This window comes from Cydia pomonella, chromosome 10, assembly GCF_033807575.1.
Source record: "Cydia pomonella isolate Wapato2018A chromosome 10, ilCydPomo1, whole genome shotgun sequence".
In the NCBI taxonomy this organism is placed as follows: Eukaryota; Metazoa; Arthropoda; class Insecta; order Lepidoptera; family Tortricidae; genus Cydia; species Cydia pomonella.
The window spans coordinates 6,193,206-6,214,338 of NC_084712.1; the positions used below are offsets into that span (position 1 = coordinate 6,193,206).

Below are 21,133 nucleotides of genomic sequence, written 5' to 3' on the forward strand. Positions count from 1 at the left end.
CTCTAAGGATGAACATGGAGAAGACGAAAATTATATCAAACTCCCATGTTGTACCCACTCCTTTGAAAGTTGGAGACTCTACGCTTGAAGTTGTTGACGACTATATATATATACCTGGGACAAACAGTCCAGTTAGGTACGTCCAACTTTAAGAAAGAGGTTGCTCGTCGAATCCAACTTGGATGGGCAGCGTTCGGGAAGCTACGTAACATCTTCTCGTCCAAAATACCGCAGTGTCTTAAGACGAAAGTCTTCAACCAGTGTGTGTTGCCAGTGATGACGTACGGCACAGAAACATGGTCGCTCACAATGGGCCTCATAAGAAGGTTCAAGGTCACTCAAAGAGCAATGGTCGATGGAGCAATGGAGAGCTATGCTCGGAGTTTCCCTGCGTGATAGAATCAGAAATGAGGAGATCCGCAGGAGAACCAAAGTTGTCGACATAGCTCAGAGAAATGCCTGACTTAAGTGGCAGTGGGCGGGCCACATTGCTCGCAGAACCGATTGCAGATGGGGCAGAAAGGTTCTCGAGTGGCGACCACGTACCGGAAGACGCAGCGTGGGAAGGCCGCAGACTAGGTAGATGGACCGACGATCTGGTTAAAGTCGCGGGAAACCGTTGGTTGAGGACAGCGAATAACCGTTCGTTGGGGAAGCCTTTGTCCAGCAGTGGACGTCTTTCGGCTGAGATGATGATGATGAAATTGCTCCACTCCACTGTCAAGGCGTTAGAGTGCGTGTTCAAATATTTTTGAGCACTTCGGCCGCTGCGATATATTTAATGGCGAATTTTCCGTTTCCAAAATAAAATTTACCTTAATATCCTATTTTTTTTCTCAAATTTCCTAGAACTTTTGCTAACGTTTTTGAAACTTTCTGAAACTTGCACATTTATACTGTAGCTTACGCAATGCATAGGCAAACTAGCATTCGTATGATCTATCTACTCTATCTACGAATACGCAAAGCTAAGGATCTTAATAATAGCGCAGGAGGTTGCACGTATAAAAAAGGATATGCGTTCGGTAATTTTAATATCCTTGCCTCAAATTATCAAAATCTGACGAAAAAAAAAACGACAACAAATAAAAACCGGCCCTTACAGTGGCGCCCGCGCTCGTCTCGTTCATTCGACCAATGGGAATGGAAGAAAGAAAGGCTCCTTTAATTAAAGAGACGTAGAACAAACGTCGCGAAGGCCTGCCGTTTGTCGTCTCATTTCATTACGGCTGAAATCTTTAGCTAGAGGAATTGACTGAGTTCTGTTATTTTAGGACTTTTGCGGGGATCTCAACACATAGTAAAACGTTTTCCATTATTTTTTTTAATTAAGAAGTCAACTCGTTTCTTGTGTTAGCATATCCTTAACTTTGATAGAATACAGTACCCATTGGTATTTATTGTGCGTGATGGTTCGTTTATAGACAATATTTGCTACATGAAATATTGAGTAGCTTATGATAAAGGATACGAACAATTTTGATATTATATTGGTCTTGATACTGTAAGGTGAATAAATATTATTAACCGTTTTCAAGGCACAGTACGATTTATCGACCACATACGCCATTACAATTTCAACGTAAGTTATCCGATTTACGGTACTAGGTAATAGGTAAGTGATGTCTTCAAATGAAGCTGATTTATTTGGAATACATTTGGATTTTTGGGGAAACCGTGATTATCGGGTGCCTGGAAAAAGGTTAAAACATTAGTAATATTTGTATGAACTACTGCTAAACATAAAAACTATTCTCTAAATAAACTTAAGCCTCTTGTTCCTCATAGAGTTCTAAATAGCATAGCCCCACGAGATAGTTTTGAAAAATAATATTTTGCACAGCATTATTTATCTTTATTACTATCTCGAGCTCACTTAACTAAAACTAAACTTATTTTATTTTATTCTGTTCCATTCTGTTCTGTCTGCCTTACTTAAACCAAGTTTCATAATATCTTGATGTTTTAAAACAAAAGCTAGATTTTCCGTGACCAGAGTTTCCGTGCGTCGCTTTAAAAAGAACAAAAGCAATACGTGATTATTATCAGTAGTAGCAAGAGCAAGAAAGGCAAAAACGTAGTAGGTATAAAGAAGAAGTTTATTCTTTGTCCATGCTTAAGCTACATAAACGTGTTCTATTTTGCAACAGTGTGACAGCGGAGTCACGGACACTTACTACAGCTATAACGTCTAGAAACTATATAAAAGCTGTAACGTAAACGTAAAGTAACCAATTATAGCGTGATGCAGAGAGTGCAAAGGAGAAGATAAATTTTAGATACTATAAAGATTCGGAAACTGCGGTTCTTTGGTTATGTATTGCGAAATGAAAAATACCATCTCCTCCAGCAGATTATACAGGGGGAAATCCAAGCCAAACGAAAACGTGGAAGAAGACGTACCTCGTGGCTCAAAAACCTAAGGTGCTAGTTTAACATAAACAACAGATCGCTGTTTCAAGCTGCAGTAAAAATAGCTCTGATGATAGCCAACCTCCGGCAGGAGACGGCACCATAAGAAGAGAAGACAGCAGAAGATTATTTCTGTACACTAATTACTAGTACATACTTCATAATTTGGGGTTGAAGGGGGAATAAAAAATACTGGAAAATAGTGACGTCTTTACCCAGATTGACCTTATATTCTGCCCATACCTACAATTGGAAATAATCAGTTACTCTCGGATATTTTATCTTACTTAAGTATTTATTTATAGCAGTGACAAAATAACATAAGGTTATCGACATAGTTACTCGTAATTGTTGTCTCGTATTATATCACAGCAAATTTTTGCATTTTTCTTAACACGTAATAGTCGACAGGGTGTTCGTTGGTAGCGCTCACTTTGGGCCGCTCATGTTGAAATACTGAATTATATAGTAGGGACTGAAAAATGATCGCGGGCGGTCTGGCAGTTGTTTCCGCAAATGTCTACAACCACTGAGATAACTTTTTTAATGTTTATATTTCATGAACCATAAGTCTTGGCCTTGACACGAATACTTAAAATTACTTTCAGGGAGAGATGTGCAGCATCCTTGTCCTGTTGTGTCAGCAAGAATAAGAGCTGATGCTCAGAGTTTGATAAATTTGTTTGCGAATTTTCGTCCCGTTGCGAAATCGTGAGACAAGAACGTTTGACCCGAGCGGTTGAAACGCCCGCATATTTACCCAAGAATTAGGTAAGATACAAAATCCTAAATCCCGAGTACTCGCAGGAAACATACGAGAGGCCTTTGACCAGCAACCATGTAATGTATTCATAACCAGTCTCTTACCGTCTATTTTTAGTCTGGGAACTGCCAAGCAAGCGCAAGTAAAAAAGGCAGGCCTTTAAACAATGGACTATGTTTGAGATGGGATTAGCATGTTTGTGTTTCTCATGCTCATCTTTACAAGGATGTTTAAAAATATCCTTAACCCTTTGAACTCCAAGAACCTTAACGTAGTGGATCGTCATGCCCAAAATGCTTATAAATTATAAATAAGCACGTTAATAAGTGTTATGGCATAGCACTGTCAACATAATCTTTATGTTTTAAAGTAGGATGTATTTGTTAGGTTGTACCAATGGTGTTAGCACGTCATTTTTCTATGTGACAATAACTAGTTTTAGCAGAATTCAAGCATTCAAAATTTCGAAAATGAAGGTTTCAATTCAATTTAATGTTTCATGTTTAAAGCTTCAAAGAAATGTTTACTTAGAGTTCATTGAATCCAAAATATATAATTATACGTTTCGTGCAGGCAAGGAAGAGGCGCGACCATCGACATTGATTTTTATTTTATTTTCCAATCCATATTCTACAAATGTATTCGTTAAAAAATATTTACCGTTTATAAATTTTCATTGAATCATTCATCAAACTGTTTGACAATGATGAATCGTTTTAGGATTTTTCAATTGCTCTCTTCATCGGGACACACCGCATCGTTACAAAGCTATTAAGTATTAATATGGGCCACGAAATAAACAAATGAGTTTTTAGTTCATGTTGATGATATCTTTAAACGTTTTTGAAAACTACGTAATAAATGTTAGTTTGAATTAGTACGTAAATTGATGTCTTATTTAAATAATTTTCTGGAGTGATTTATTAAGATGTGGTGTATTCTGTTATAGTACGGTCGCCAAGCCGCTCAGAGGCCAGATTTAATTGACTCAGCTCGGCCTTACCCACAACCGGTATCAATGTGTTCGGACAGTTCTCCTGATCACCGTACATGCGGTAGTAAAGCGGAAAAATGGTGGAGGGGATAGTAATGACGTCACAAAGATGGCGGCCGGACCTATTCTTTTTGGCGGTGTATCTCGAAAACCACTTAACCGATTTTAATCATCGAGGTGTCAAATAATAGCTTATATTATGGAGATTATTTCCTTTTCTACAAACATTTACGTGAAACCTATAGGAAAAAAAATAATCACGAAAAACAGTTTTTTTATAAAATTATTTTTTTTTATTTTGTAAAAATCTCCGTAAATATTAGCATTTCGCAAATTTTGTTTAATATAAAACATATTGCTTCATTATCAAGGAATATAATGAGCCTTAAAACATACAGATCGAGTAATAAACAATGAAGCTACACTCATTTATTTGCGCATGGGTAACGATAACTGGCTTTTACCGGTCGAAACTGTGGTGACTGTTACGATACGTATTGAATGGAATTTATAGAGTATCGGTTTTAATTACTGAAATTATAATGACAATTATAAAAACCAGACACAATAATGTTACCTTACTTCGACGTTTAGTCTCTTTTTTCGTCTTAATCATAGGTAGGTACATATTTCTTTTTACTTAAAAATTTTATACAGGGTGAACCACCAGTCATACTCTGCGCAGCGACTTTATAGGTCATACTTAACAACTTTTACTATGGGACCAATTCCGAAATAGCGAAAAATTTTTTGACGGTCCCATATAAAGGTGCGACCAACTTTACCAGACCAACACTTTTCCAAACTGAGCTACAGCTGTCCGATGAAGTTAAGTACTTAGGACTAACTCTCGACAATAAACTCAATTGGAACAACCACATCAACAAACGGATAGACAAGGCGGGAGTTGTCTTCTGGCAGTGCAGAAGGATGATTGGTAAGAGGTGGGGACTCAACCCGAAAATTACCCTCTGGCTCTATAAGACGATAATCCGCCCCTTACTCTGTTACGGTGCTCTGGTTTGGTGGCCAAGAACAAACCTAGGCAACGTACGAGACAAACTACAAAGACTTCAAAGACTCGCATGCGCGGCCACCACTGGCTGCACGAGGTCTACCCCGACTGCAGCCATGGAGGTCATGCTAAACCTTCCACCGCTGCACCTACACATACAGCAAGAGGCCAGTCTCTCAGCGGTAAGGTTGCGAACCCTCAAGATATGGTCTAACATCACAGGAGCTCTTCACACAAAATGCCTGGAAAAGGTGTATGACGAATTTCCAGTGCTTAGGTCAGGCACGGACCGGATTCACAAACAAGCTATCTTCGATAAAAGGTACAAAATACAGTTATATGAGGACGACAATCATGAAGGACTCAATCCCCGGGAGCTGAGAATCTTCACTGATGGGTCCAAAACAGACAGCGGATCGGGCTCTGGAACCTTCTCAGAACACCTGAACATGTCGATCATCACTCCGCTAGGAGCCCATAACTCGGTATTCCAAGCTGAGTGCATGGGCATCATAAACGCGGCGGCTGCCATCACTGCAAGGAAGGTAGTAGGATCCTCCATCCGCATACTCTCCGACAGTAGAGCAGTCTTAATGGCTCTAAATAGCCATATAGTTACATCCAAACTTATACACGAATGCCACGAACGACTAATGGAGGTATGTCATAATAACAAGATCACCCTACAATGGATCAAGGGACACAGTGGATCCCGAGGTAACGATGCTGCGGACGAGCTTGCCAGGCAAGGATCGAATGCGGGGGCGATTGGTCCGGAACCGATTCTTCCGATACCATTTAGCAAGGTACGCTCAATGCTGCTGGCACGTACAGGGAAACTACACACAGAACACTGGCTGAACCAGACTGGATGCAGACAGGCAAAAGAAGCCATGCCTGGCATCAACGGAAAACTCACAAGGGCGCTCCTGCAACAAGGGAAGGTCCGACTGAGTATGGTAACCAGTGTCATAACAGGTCATGGACTATTTAACAAACATCTTTTCACAACAGGTGTCACAGACAGTCCCCTGTGCCGAGGTTGCATGGAGACAGAAGAAACAGCCTCTCACGTGGTGCTGGAATGCAGCGGAGTGACTCCATACAGGGCTAAACATCTCGGATCTCCGAGAGACCTCCCCGAGGTCCTACTCAACATCAAAGGTTTGATAGGATTCCTCGAGGAACTGGGCTGGCAGGACTAGCCCACCCCCAACATATCACGCAAAATAGGCGCAAGTCGTCGAGTTGCGGAAAAATCGCCCGAATACAATACAATACAATACAAGGTGCGACCAGACCGCAGCTTAAAAAACGGTCACGATACGGAATCGCAGTGACGCGTCGTATGCGTACCGTTTTTGACGCATGCTCCCCACACCGCTGTTTAAAAAACGGTGACGGTACGGAATCGCAGTGACGTGCTTCACGCGAATCTTTTTTGTTCGCAAAACAGTTGCTTCTTTTACGTCACCGGTACGGTGTCTGCCATAAGATCTCCGTGTAATATTTAGGGTTCTCAAAGGTTGGCAACGCATAAGTGGCTCCTCCGATGTTGCTTATGTCCATGGGCGGCGATGACTGCTTCCCATCAGGCGGCTCGTCTGCTCGTTTGCAACCTATTACATAAAAAAAAAAAAAAAAAAAAAAAAAAAAAAAAAAAAAAAAAAAAAAAAAAAAAATTTTTGCGATTTTGACGCAGTTCAATTTACGGTGCGTCAGCTTATTTTAAGCAGCGGTGTGGCGAGCATGCGTCATGGACCCGGGTACGTCCTTAAACTACGTCCAAAAGAGAGGTATGGGCATTGTGAATGTCATCTCGCTTTGTGTGGTAGGGCACAGCCAGTGGGTGTCATTCCAGATCCAAATTTTCTTGCGTGATTCGGCATTGGTCCCATAATAAAAGTTGTTCAGTATGACCTGTAAAGTCACTGCGCAGAGTATGGCTGGTGGTTAAAATTTCATCTTATACCTATATTCGACACAAGTAGTAAGTACTTACAGACCAACTATGATACACATTTTACCTGTATAGTGATACATAGTGAATAAATTAATACCTGATTTAAAAAATAAAACAAAAATAACAAATAGCATGTTATTTAATTCAGTAATCACTAATCAGTCTTAAACAATGAACATCATACTTTTAGATTAGACAACAAAATGTATATTTATACTGTGTTTCGACTTGAAAGATTTTACTGCTTTAAAACATAAGACAAACCTACCAACCAAATGTATAAAAAAAATGTTTTTTGTGATTATTATTTTCCTATAGGTTTCACGTAAATGTTTGTAAAAAGGAAATAATCTCCATAATATAAGCTATTAGTTGACACCTCGATGAATACAATCGGTTAAGTGGTTTTCGAGATACACTGCCAAAAAGAATAGGTCCGGATGCCATCTTTGTGACGTCATTACTATCCCCTCCCACCATTTTTCCGCTTTACTACCGCATGTACGGTGATCAGGAGAAACGCCCGAACACATTGATACCGGTTGTGGGCAAGGCCGAGCTGAGTCAATTAAATCTGGCCTCGGAGTGGCTTGGGGACTACTAATAGTAAAAGTGGTTCAGTATGACCTATAAAGTCGCTGCGCAGAGTATGACTGTTGGTTAAAAGTTCACCCTGTATAAAATTTTTAAGTAAAAAGAAATATGTACCTACCTAATATGATTAAGACGAAAAAAGAGACTAAACGTCGAAGTAAGGTAACATTATTGTGTCTGGTTTTTATAATTGTCATTATAATTTCAGTAATTAAAACCGATACTCTATAAATTCCATTCAATACGTATCGTAACAGTCACCACAGTTTCGACCGGTAAAAGCCAGTTATCGTTACCCATGCGCAAATAAATGAGTGTAGCTTCATTGTTTATTACTCGATCTGTATGTTTTAAGGCTCATTATATTCCTTGATAATGAAGCAATATGTTTTATATTAAACAAAATTTGCGAAATGCTAATATTTACGGAGATTTTTACAAAATAAAAAATAATAATTTTATAAAAAAACTGTTTTTTGTGATTATTTTTTTTCCTATAGGTTTCACGTAAATGTTTGTAGAAAAGGAAATAATCTCCATAATATAAGCTATTATTTGACACCTCGATGATTAAAATCGGTTAAGTGGTTTTCGAGATACACCGCCAAAAAGAATAGGTCCGGCCGCCATCTTTGTGACGTCATTACTATCCCCTCCACCAGTTTTCCGCTTTACTACCGCATGTACGGTGATCAGGAGAACTGTCCGAACACATTGATACCGGTTGTGGGTAAGGCCGAGCCGAGTCAATTAAATCGTGTTTCTAGAGGGCTTTTGAGATTTGGCGACCGTACTATTAGATTTTGCTACTAAACTCACATTTTGAAGTCATACATTTGTCTTTCCTGTAAAGAATATTAGGTAAAGGTATATTTAGGGTCATTTTAACTAATATCGGGCCTCTAATGATTGACCTATTCAATCTTTATTTTATAAAAATAGTACTGACTTTTCCAAATAGAAAAAAAAAACATGTTAAATTATACTGTTTCAATAAATACATCGATATCTCTGTAATTAATTACAATTACATCTACATCTGGATCTCCTATGCGAAAATTATATTAAAAAAGCAAAGTTCCTAAATGGAAAATTCATCGTTCATTCCGGTAATTTTTGCGGACTTTTCTGTGACAAAATATTTAACGAGTGTGGCGGGACTTGATTTATATTTCTCTCATTTTCCTTTGCGTTTAATTTTTGCGACGCAAGTTTCTTGGTATCTTTATCAAGATAAGTATTTGTTACGGTAGTTTCTAAATTCAAACTGCTAGATAACATTGCATAATCTTACCTTCGCACACATTCTGTGGTCTTCCTTCACAACAATGTTGGGCCCGGGTACGTCCTTAACCTACGTCCAAAAGAGAGGTATGGGCATTGTGAATGTCATCTCGCTTTGTGTGGTAGGGCACAGCACAGCGGATGTCATTCCAGATCTAGAGCAGAGCCCAACTGGGGAAGTACCTCCAACTTACAGAAAACCGCAGCCAAATAACACTCAACTCATAGTGTTATTGTTCCTGCCGGTGAGTAAGGTTGCCAGAGCTCAACGAGGGTGCGGAGTGTTAGGGTCGGCAACGCGCATGTAACTCCTCTGGAGTTGCAGACGTACATAGGCTACGGAGACTGCTTACAATCAGGCGGGCCGTATGCTTGTTTGCCACCGACGTAAATTAAAAAAAAAGAAAAACGAAAACAGTCCACTGACTATAGATTTCCCACGCTTCCAAAACGTTACCCTCTAGTGTCGGGAATTACCCAATGTCCGTATTTACCTCACCCTCCCCTTGAGTGAAGAAAAGCTAAAGTGCAAAATCCATAAAGATACGTTGAAAATTCCCACTTGGTTTTACCGGTTTTTTGGGCCATATTTCCTTAGAAACGACCGTTTAGTACTTACACAAAGAAGTCGCAGTTACATAAAAGTCGAGTAAAGTACCGAAGCAAAGCTAGTAAGTTGTAAAAATGGAGCCGTCGACGTGTGGATCCAGAGGAAATGGAGTGCGACGGGCTCCGCGTATAATTTACTATAGATGGGGTTCTTTAGCTAGAGATGGCCCGGAATCGAAATCAATGCTTTATTGCCTTTGTAATTCGATCCTAATTGGGCAAATCTACTTTTATATAAACTAAATAAATAAATTTTATAGGGACATTCTTACACAAATTGTCGAAGTCCCACGGTAAGCCAAGAAGGCTTGTGTGTCCAGCAACGATATATATAATATATAAATACTTACATATGAAACGCCCATGACTCAGGAACAAATATCTGTGCTCATCACACAAATAAATGCCCTTACCGGGATTCGAAGTATTCAAATCTGGGACCATCGGCTTCATAGGCAGGGTCACTACCTCACTACCCGCTAGGCCAGACCGGTTTGCAGGATTTTAATCCTTTTTTTATATTCCATCTATTGAGAAGGTTAGGTTAGTTTTAGTTATTAAGTAATATAGGTACAAAGGGATCTACTGATGTTTATGCGTTTGTAAATGTTATAAATCTTGAGAGTATTTCGGTAATCAGCTCAGCACTGATTGCCGATATAAACACACCCGTTTTAAAAAAAAACCTCATTAATTTATTTTTGTATTCAAAAACAATCTAATTACTTTACATACATCGCCAATATATAATTACCATTTACGCAAAACAAGCTTATGTAGCTATTAAAATTTCAAGTTAAAGGCCGTATCATCTCAAACATAAAATTATGAGCCCGTCAAGATTCATTTTATCGAATTCATTAGAGGATGTTTCTTACATTCTCGCTTATTAATTGCCGACCGAATTTTAATTAAATTCTGTTTCAAATTTGTTGGCAATATCTATTCTATATCTACGTAAGGAACACAATGGCAGAGAGAGGGCTTCGCCTTTGCTCTCTCAGAGGACAGATTCTCTTAATTTCCGTACCTACTTGATAATAAAACTATTTACCTTTTAATTTAGGTCATCGTGGTTGTATAATATAAGCGTTCCCAAAAGCTGAAATATACATAGTAATCTACCCCAGTGAAGTCCACTCAATTGAATTTGTGTACATACCAAACATCTATATAAATTTGTACCTAGAGTTGCCATATGAAATATCATCAGAAATCATAGCATTTATCATAAATAAATAAAATTATATCCTGACAAAAGTCCGGACATCACCCTTAAAATCCCGAAATTTTCTGGAAAGTAATTTCTCCAACCCATGCTGGGTTTTTTTTAAATTATGACTTCGTTTCTCGAAGTTTTTAAAGCCTTTGTAATTGTAACTACAAGCCACCATAGTCCATATAGAATAGAATAAAATAGAATTTTATTCGTAAACACACAAACAGTCAATATATATACATAAAAGAGAAAGTAGTGAGAATAAAATGTCACGAAATGGTCTCATCTCAGCATGTTGCTGGCGACTAATAATCACGGAAGGTAACAGACAAAACAAAAGAAACATAAAATCATATGCCGTAGCTACCACTCCAAACTTTTCGGTAGCTTCTGGTGGTTAGTTGTGGTTTCTAAAAACCTCACACTGACACTCGCGAAGTCCCCGAGCTACCCTGACAAAGGACGAGAAATCTTGACATGTCAGGGGAAATCATGAAGTAAGGCAACCCTATAAGTATGTACCTACTAATGTGTAGTTTAGTATATGATTCTAAATGCAGCCACGAAGTAAACACGGTGTTCCGTATTTGTATATCACCGGAATACAGTTTTTAACATGACATCAGCCCATGACAATAACAAGCTTCCTAAATATAAAAGTACAGCAAGTATAAGGTTTTCGTTTCAAAATACGGCTTTTTCGTACAGAACAGAATTTGAATATGAATAAATATCGATGTGACGAAAGCACCTGAAACCGAACTGTGTCAGCCGATTTACATATATATGCTTAATTAACATATCAATAAAAGCGATGTTTTCGCAAAATTGATACAAAATTCAGGTCACAAGACCGACATATGCTGTATTCAATTAAAATATAATATAAAAACGAGGACAACAACCTTTGCTACGCGAGTGCAAAAGTGCATTTAACCGTAAAATGTTTGGTGTACGGTGAAAAGCGCAGGCTAAATTAAAAACAACAACACGTGCAACAAAATGCATCTTTCATTTTGATTTCAACAGTCAGGTTTAATTAAATAAATAAATCTTAATTTGATTCATTCGTAAACCAAAACAAAGTTGCATGTCAAAAAACAATACGCACGTTATTCTAATTCATGCGAGGGTATCCCGAAAATCGATATCCGGGTGCGGCCAACCCTAGACGGCATGGCGCCGTCCAACCAAACCCGGTCAAAAAGGGAACCCCCCAGTCAGCGGGCCCCCCATACATCACGCGCATTCCTAACTCGGCAGGGTTATAACGGCCATGACTTTAGCCTCTCGACCTCCCTTCATAAATTTCGCCTTCACAAAAGTACCGTCCTAATTAAGTTGGGATACTCCTGAATATTTCAAACCTGCCGCCATTCTAGACAATTGAACCGCCTTTGAAGCGGGATCTATAGTAATATTTCAAAAGTTTCTCAACCCTTGAGATTTGGCGTCTGGCGCGTCTGTTATAATAATGACAGACGACGAAAGTTGAGACATAAATCGACTCATAATTTACACATCAAAGAGTTTAAAAGAACATACGATAGCATAAGTTGACGTATGGTTTCATTATGAAAGGTCTGCCTTTAATACCAACTTAGCGAGGTGAACGCACGGCTCTCAATGGTTGAACTTTTCTCCATATATCCGTTTCCTGAGTGCAATCGATAACAATATTTTCGCAGGGGCGACAGCACCTTTCTAAGGCCGTGCTAGTGATATTTTTCATTAAGAAAGTTTCAACTTGTTTTATCGAGCGGGGATCGAAAGCAAGTAATTTGCTGTCAATCACTTCGGCGGATATCCTTCGATAGAAATTGAACGATTTTTTTCACAGTTCGCTTGGGAGTTTTATTTAATCCGATCAGTTTAAGCTTTCACGTGTTTTGCCTTAATAAGTTTTAGTAACTTCTCTCTTTGGCATCGCTTAATGTCGTTAAGTGGTCTTCTCCGTTTAAATATGGAATGCAATATGTTTTATTTTGACTAAGACTAATTGCCAACTTGCTATCTGTTTGCTATCGTTCAACCAAGTAAGCGCTTATTTGTACTCCCTGTCTGTATATTGTACATAGAGAATTCAGTTCAGAGGCAATGTCTACATATATTTTGGCATATCCCTGTAGCACTAACGACTAGACGTATATTAACGTGTAAGGTTAAGGTTTCGTTAGTTTCGCTTTCGCCAAAGACTAGAATATCGAAATAGGTATGTATTTAATAGAGATATTGAAGGTATTCAATTTCTAATGCCGACTTACTGTAAAATTACCGTATAGTAAATCTAAAAACCTTTTAAGCAACCGTACCATAACAATAGATTAAAACGCGTTCACAATCCTACTTCCTTCAATCGACCCTCCATGTATGCTCCAAATGGGTAAAAGGTTTTCAACATCTGCGCCCCTGTAATATTAAAGATCGGACTTTATAAAAAATGTTGTCGAGACGTGTCGCCCTAGTACCTTTTTTATCAAGAAGGTTGTATGTGCCATGAACATCAAATCTATGTTGACTATTTTGCACTTTATTCCTTGATAATAAAGCAAAGAACATATACATATTGAAAACTGTAAAATAGGCATGCATTTTACTTGAGCCGTTTTAGAATTACTGTATACGGTAGTTTATTATAAGAGTGAAGTACTAATCTTTATGAGTAGTCTGTGAAAGGCAATCTATGCGACAGGTGGGGAAGCTAGGGAGAGATGAACACGTGGAACTCCCCTTCTGTGTTCTGTATTGTTTAGTTTTTCTAATTAATAGAGAACATGTGTATCACAAAGCGATACATACATGTTTCCCTAATACTATTGAAAACGAGTAACTCCGTGAAGATGGCATTTTTATAAATGAACATATGTTTACCTGTTCAGAAATTAAAACAATAAGTAAGTCTTCGTATGGTAAATACATCTATAATAGGTGCAAGTGCATACTGATGTATGTATAGGATTTGCATGACGGATCTGAAATGTATGGGAAAATCCGGATTTAGACTGTAATTATATTATATTACATGCGATTCTCTGCACCAAAACTAATTGTTGAATTTATCCAGGGGATGTGATGATGCCCAAAAGGAGTTTTCTCGGAGAATAAATAGATGATGTTAATTAGCTAGCTTAAAAGAAAGGTATTTGTGTCGTTGCCAAACAATAAGTCCCACTTTGTCGCTTGCCTTAAGGACTCTTTGACAGATTATTCGTATAAAGATAGACAAGCAAATCTAGTTCTTATGGTAAGCGACAACGTGGGACCTTTGACTATACAAATTGATATTGTCAATTTAAGTAAGTAATTAAGTTCAATAAAGATAAGTGTGACTGCGGGATAAGTGGGGCTGGTCTTTGGGGTCTGTTTACACATTGGTTAGTGTTTACTGCGTTTGCTATTTAATGACAAATGTATGAACTCTAAATAAACTCTAATCAATGTGTAAACAGGCCCCAATGTGAAGACCAACCCGTATTGACCTTAATGTATCCTGCGGTGGCAGCATGGTTCCATTTTTATCACTTGTCACTATACCCGTCACTTTCGCGCTTACATACTTGTTAGAATGTGACAGCCATGGTGACAAATGATAAAGAGCCGACCATCTTAGCCCTACAGATTACTCCGTGATATGATAAGTATAAACGGCACCGGATTGAGGCACCGTCTAAGATTATCAATACACACAATTTTATTATATATATGTCAGATATCATATTGTTTGATGCAATATCTCTACGCATTACAATTGATTACATCATGTATGTATGTATTGTGATTTGATTTGTATGTACGCACGTGTCTGCCTATGAAATCTGAGCCATTCTCAATTACGCCTCTGATGGTCTTAAACCGAAAACTGGTCTGGAATTGGGAGAAGATGAGAATACAGATTGTGACCCCATGGCTTAAAATCCGTCTAATTTGCACCTTTATTTTTCCCACAAGTGTATTAAGCCTCGTTCAATCGTATCACGCGTTTGCGTTTGAAAAATTCACCCCACCCCCCACCAATCCAATTACCAAGCGAAACTCTGGAAATTCTAAACCGATTATACAGAATTGAAAACATTAAGTACTTTATAGATACCGGCCGAGCTGGCAAACGACTTTAGACTTTAAAGTGAAGTTTTAAAGTACTTTTTAGAGGAGTCGGAAAATGCAAAGTCAAAGATAGAATTTGGATGGGAATTATTTACGGGAACCGGAAAACTCTTATTTTGCGGCGCAAAGAAGGTCCTGATTAGGAAAGTTGTGATAAGTTCGAGGAGACAAACACTGCGACGTGGCCGACGGGATATTGAATTTCGATCGCGTTTTAATGGGGTTTGGCCAATAATTCGGTTTGAACTGAGTTATTGGGCAATCATGGCGTTTTCGTAGGAGGGCCGTGAAGATTTGGTTCATGAATAATTTACCATACTTTGGTAATTGCGAGTTAGTTCTGAAGATTGGCCTAACAGCGGGGTAATATGCTAATTAACAATGAGAAAAACATACAAAAGATGTAATACTAGTTCTAATGTGAACAGTTTTACTAACTCCTTTTTGTAACAGTTAACAAAATTCGATAGAAATAGCTTGCATTATCAATTTATCATTATCATCGATTTGCATAAAGTTTCAAGACAATTCTATCACAGATATACCTACGAGTAAAAATTAGAAGAGAATACAAACACTTTTCTGAAAACCGCATCAAAATTGGTTCAACCAAACGCGAGATAATCGCGGACAAACATACATACATACGTACATACAAACATACGGATCAAACTGAGAACCTCCTTTTTTTGAAAGTGTAAGATAGTCTAAGTCTAAGATAGTTCATTTGTTTAAAACCATTTGTTTTCAAACAGGGAATACAATGTGTGTTAGTTTTCATTATGTGGTGCACAATAAAGAATACATTATTACTATTACGGACAACTCTGCGTAGGGGGCGACACTAGCACATACAACATTTAAACCGAAATTTCGTTATCTGCCTCTCTATCCCTCTTGCACATTCAAGTGATGAAGAGGCAGATATTTCGATTTTCGCGTTTCGCGGTAGGCCCCCAGTAAACAAATCACCTTGATGCATCAAAGTTATAATTCGTAACAAATAATTTGTGAAAACTTGACAAAGAACTGTTTAAGGCATATGTAAAAGTTACTCTATGATTTACAATATGTAAATCATTTGCCCTCTGGCGGTAGACACTACTCAACAGACAGTTGCTTCAGAAATGGTGGTGGTGGGTGGTATTAATGAGTTACAAATGATTTATTTAAAAACTGTTATCGCTTGTAAATACGAAACACGGTAATCTGCTTACGCGATAATCGGATTCAATTAAAATCAGTTAAACAAGAGCAAAATGAGTTTAATTCACGTCGTTACATGGCGGATGGCGGGGTATTTAAATGTGCATTAATAGAATTCGATTAAAAACCAGTTTAACAGTAATGTTTTTAATTTTTATTGCTTCTTTCTTTGAAAGGAACAAAGCGTATGCCAATAAACACATGTGGAAGTTTCGAACAAGTGAAAAAGTTGGAAACGCTTTCGGAAACTTCTAGAAATTTGCACAAGAATCAAAGAATGTGTTCATTTGGATAATATCATTACCCATATGAAATATGAGTCAAAATTATAAATTTTACAGTTTTGGAAACTCTGTGTTGCATTATCAGTATGTACGTTTTTAGAAAACTATAATGTTTGATAATACAGAATTGAAAGATGGTAAAAACACCGATCAAGAAATTATATTTCTATCACAAACCAAAGTTACGGGTAGTACCCATTCCCGGTGGTTCCAAAGATGAAATTAGAACGAAGTTTTAAATTAATCAACTAGTAACAATGAGAATTTAATGAGACGCTAATAAGTTTTATTTGCGCAATCTCGTTAAGGAGATTAATTCTAATGCCGCTCTGAATGGTGAATGGTTCCATTCGTTACATTCAATTGATCGAATGATCAACTGTCTTCACTTTCCACTGCGATTGTTATTTTGCAAGAGTTTATGTAATCCGGTGATAAAGTAATGCTATTTAGATGACAATTAGCTGACGGAAATATATTTAAGGCTTTCAACACACAGATATGTACATATAGAAATGATGGTATAAAAGAAATGAACTGTTTATAAAGGCAACCCCCTAACTTAAACCAACAGAAAATATATATTTTTAATACAAGTTATTGCCCTGGGCAAATAACACTCGTAAATAAGTAACACACGTTACTCCTACGGAGGTCGCCTTTAGATACTAGTTGTGCCCACAGCGCCAAAGACGACTATAGGTGTTATGGCGGATGCTGCCCAAGTAACCTTCATACTTTCGAGTGAAGCTTACATTAGCTCCTTGGCGTCCGGGAGCTTGGCGTTTGAGAAATGTTTGTGTTTATAACATAAAGCGTTCAAAGGGTTAATCCTTCATAACTATGCAAATTATGTCTATTCAACTGCACTTTATAGTCTACAAAAGGTCGGATGGACGGTATAGGCGCAATAATAGGATCCACTTAGACACCCTTTGTCACGGAACCCTAAAACTCAACTCAATAAGGTACTCTCACACCGAGGAACCCTAAAAATCGCCTGAAGCAACGTTAAAACTTACCTCAATATTAAGGATACTTACACACTAAGGAACCCAAAAACTCACCTCAATATTAAAGATACTGTCACACGTAGGAACCCTGAAACTCGCCTCAATATTAAAGGCACTGTCTCACTAAGGAACCCTAAAACTCACCTCAATATTAAAGGTACTGTCACATCAAACATCACCTCCTCATGCGGCTCACTCGTGAGTCACGACTCGCGAAAGTGACAACTGTATGATCGTCGATAAAAGTGCTTCACGCTTCCTCTTGCCAATATTTATGAAGCAACTGTCGGTGGTAAAGGATCTTGTTGAAATTTGTTTTGTTTTACCCACGACGGAATGGAAACTTTCTAACTATAAAACTCCCGTGAGACTCGAACATGTTGAAATTATTTTAAACCGGTTACCTATTCACGTATTATTAAGTCGAATAAATCCGCGACATGTTTCGAATTCGAGGATCCTCGAAAATTGGATCGAAACCTGTCGAGAGTTTATTCGACTTACTAATACGTGACTACGTGAGTAACCTGTTTTTAAAATATTTTTACAGTACATATGGTGCTAATTTACCGCACTAGTGGGATAATTAGCACATTACGTAACTTAAAGGGCCATATGAACTGTAAAATGTTGTACTATACATGTGCGAATAGGCAATTATCAACTCGTCTCGATTTAAAATACTTGCTTCGGTGGTGTTTTAATTTATCGCCAGTCGTTGCAAATTTCTTATTTTTCGCAGTTGTATCGTAATTTACGTTATTGTGCTATGCTATGCTTTGTTTAGGACTATAAAAAACACTTGACTTAATCGTTCGGCCAATGACATAATTCCATAGATACAAAATGTACCTTATTAGGCGAATGGCCCGGTTTTGTTTTTTTTTTAAGTTTGGTTTATTCTTTTACGGTCCATATCGAAATAGTTTTCTGTGCTGCTGAATGAGAGAGGCCGCGTGCGCTTATATGCTGAAACAGCGGTTTGCAATTCAGGGGCATATAATAGAGGGCGTAGTGTACGTAATCTGGCAGATTTCGTAGGCATTTTTATCAGGCAGAAACAAAATTTTAACCCCAACAGTCATGAAAGTTTCTGTTTTGTGACTGAGCACGAAGAGGTATACTTATAGGCGGTAAATTCAACCGCGAGGGGGTGACGCTCGACACCGTCTGGCGGGGGTTCGAAGTGGACGGCGACTTGAGCATATAACAATGCTGTATTTGCAATGATTGCTAGCCAATTATGGTTTAAAAGTTGTGGACTGTGAGTAGATATTTTCTACCTCACTTGTATCCTTCAAAATAAATCTGTACTTGGTCTATAGTATTTTAAATGGGCAACACGCGTAAAAAGCTGTTAGTATGTTGGCAAAAATAAAAAATAAATCGAACTAAAAAATCTTATAGTAGAAGTATTGACAAACTTCATAAATCAGGAAGACTTATTGAAAACATGTTTCCTTTAGGGCCGGTTTCACAATGACCAAGTAAAGTATTGGATAGATCAAGCAGATAATAGTTCCTGCAAAACTTAGCATTTTATCTACCGGCTAAGCTTAGTTGAAGATTGTGAAACGCCAACGATGACTTTATTCGTCAGATAAGTGGCAAGTAGCTTATTCAGGACTTGCGAACATTGTAAAACAAGCCTTTAAGTAAGTATTTGTTGACTTCAAATATCAAAGAAGTAGGTTTCTTATTAATGCCATTCAATGTTTTTAATGGCATGTTTCAATTCAATGAACTGAAATTGTTTATTAATGATAGTGACGAATATTATTGATGCCAATGATAAATGTCGGAGCGGAATATATTTCGATGCAAAGAGAATGACGGATTGAATTGATTATTTGTGTCACACTTCATTAGGCGTTGAAATGCTGCAACATAACTACCATATGTGGAGTGAAATCTTGTCCAAAAAGCTGATAAAAAGCTTTTAGGGTTCCATTACCAAAATGGCAAAAACGGAACCCTTAAACTTTCCTCATATCCAACCGTGTGGTTATCTGTCTGTCCGTCTTAGTATGTTTGTATTTGGAATATACCTGTGATGGGGTCACGTTCGCCGGGGCGGGCGTGGCCTCATACAACTCCCTTGTTCCAGACGGGAGCAAGGGTTTCCTAATTAGCTCAGAGGAGAGAGAGGGTGCAGGGTGAGACAAAGAAAACAAAGGTAATACTGTAACGCAAATCGGCGGGCTTTTATGCCGGTTTATTATAAAATGAAGGCCTCTTAAATCTAGATGTCCTAGGCTAGGTACGACGCGGGGGATGATTCTAATTTATAGCAACAGGATTGCGGGACGGCGCGGGCCCTAAGCTACTCGCGAGTTTTGGGATCGGTATCCCCTAAGAGTGAAGGGGTGGTTATGACGGGAGCGAGATAGTATAGGGGTGGATACCCCGGGTGCCCTCACGCGTCTGTAAACACGCCGGCACAACCGGGATAAGGAATCGGGAAGGGGTACGTACTCCAGGTGCCTTCACGCGTCTGAAAACGCGCCGGCTCGACTGGGCTACGGGGTCAGGAAGGGTACGTACTCCAGGTGCCTTAACGCGTCTGTAAACACGCCGGCTCAACTGGCCTACGGGAATTAGGAAGGGTAGGGTGGCTAGGGACCGGGAGCCATAACGCGTCTGAAAACACGCCGGCTCGTACCGGGAGAGCAGCGGTCCTCACAGCAGAAGGCGGTGAGAGCGACTGCCAGCTATCTGGGCGACCGCGCTGGCTTTTATAGTGCGCGGCTCGCGGGGCGCGGGCGGGGGCAGCGACTCTCAGTCGCTCGGCGGCCGGCATGCGGCGCGATGGGTAGCTCGGGACAGATCACGCGGCGGTGGCGTGGTATTGTGATGCGTGGCTGCGCGCGCCATCACAGTCCCGTCACCCGTCTGGAGATTTTTACCTGTTGGGAAAAATCACCGAATTAGAACATGATGGTTGAAAGATGTTACCTCTCCTCGTTTACTGTTGTTTTGTGTTTTTATTGATATTTACTGGATGCTATTCTATTTATCTATTATTTTTGTATTTATCCTAAGTATTCGTATTCCTTTTTTTTTTTGTATGTTTATTTAATTTGAGGCATTTTATCTTATGTCGCACCGGTATTTTGTATGCATATGTTTCGTTTATACTTGCTATCTTAATTATGTGTCTATTTATCTTCATTTATTGTTAGCCTATGTTCTCTGTTTTACCCGCGTCGTTTGTTTTTTTTTTTTTTTTTTTAAAGTTATTTATTGTAACTATATTGTTTTTACACTATAATCCTATTCACACTATATTGTCGTTCACTTGTCCTATTACTACTAATTCGCGTCACTGTTATGTACTTACCCGGTACGTAATATACTATTTCTATGTGCTTATATTGTTTTTATCTACTCACTATGTCACTTGTTTATTCATGTTTAAATGAAGTATTCTACTTCGTTCATTAGTGCCGCTCCTATCTTTCCTATTGAAAACGAGATCTAATTTTTTTTTTATTTTTTTTATTTTTTTATTTTTTTTTTTTTTTTTATATTTATATTTTTTCTTTTTTGTTTATATTCATTTTTTTTTTCCAAATATATATATATTTTTTTTTTTTTTTTTTATATTTATATATGTATTTTTTTTTTTTTCTACTCTATTGTATTAACTGTCACTGCACCTTAATACATATAT

At 38.4% G+C, this 21,133-nt stretch overlaps 1 protein-coding gene across 1 annotated transcript in view; it reads right to left on the minus strand.

Moving 5' to 3' along the window:
• LOC133521915 (caskin-2) overlaps positions 1-21,133 on the minus strand; it is a 439,796-nt gene that overhangs the window by 383,306 nt on the left and 35,357 nt on the right. The gene's annotated exons all lie outside the window — the stretch shown is intronic.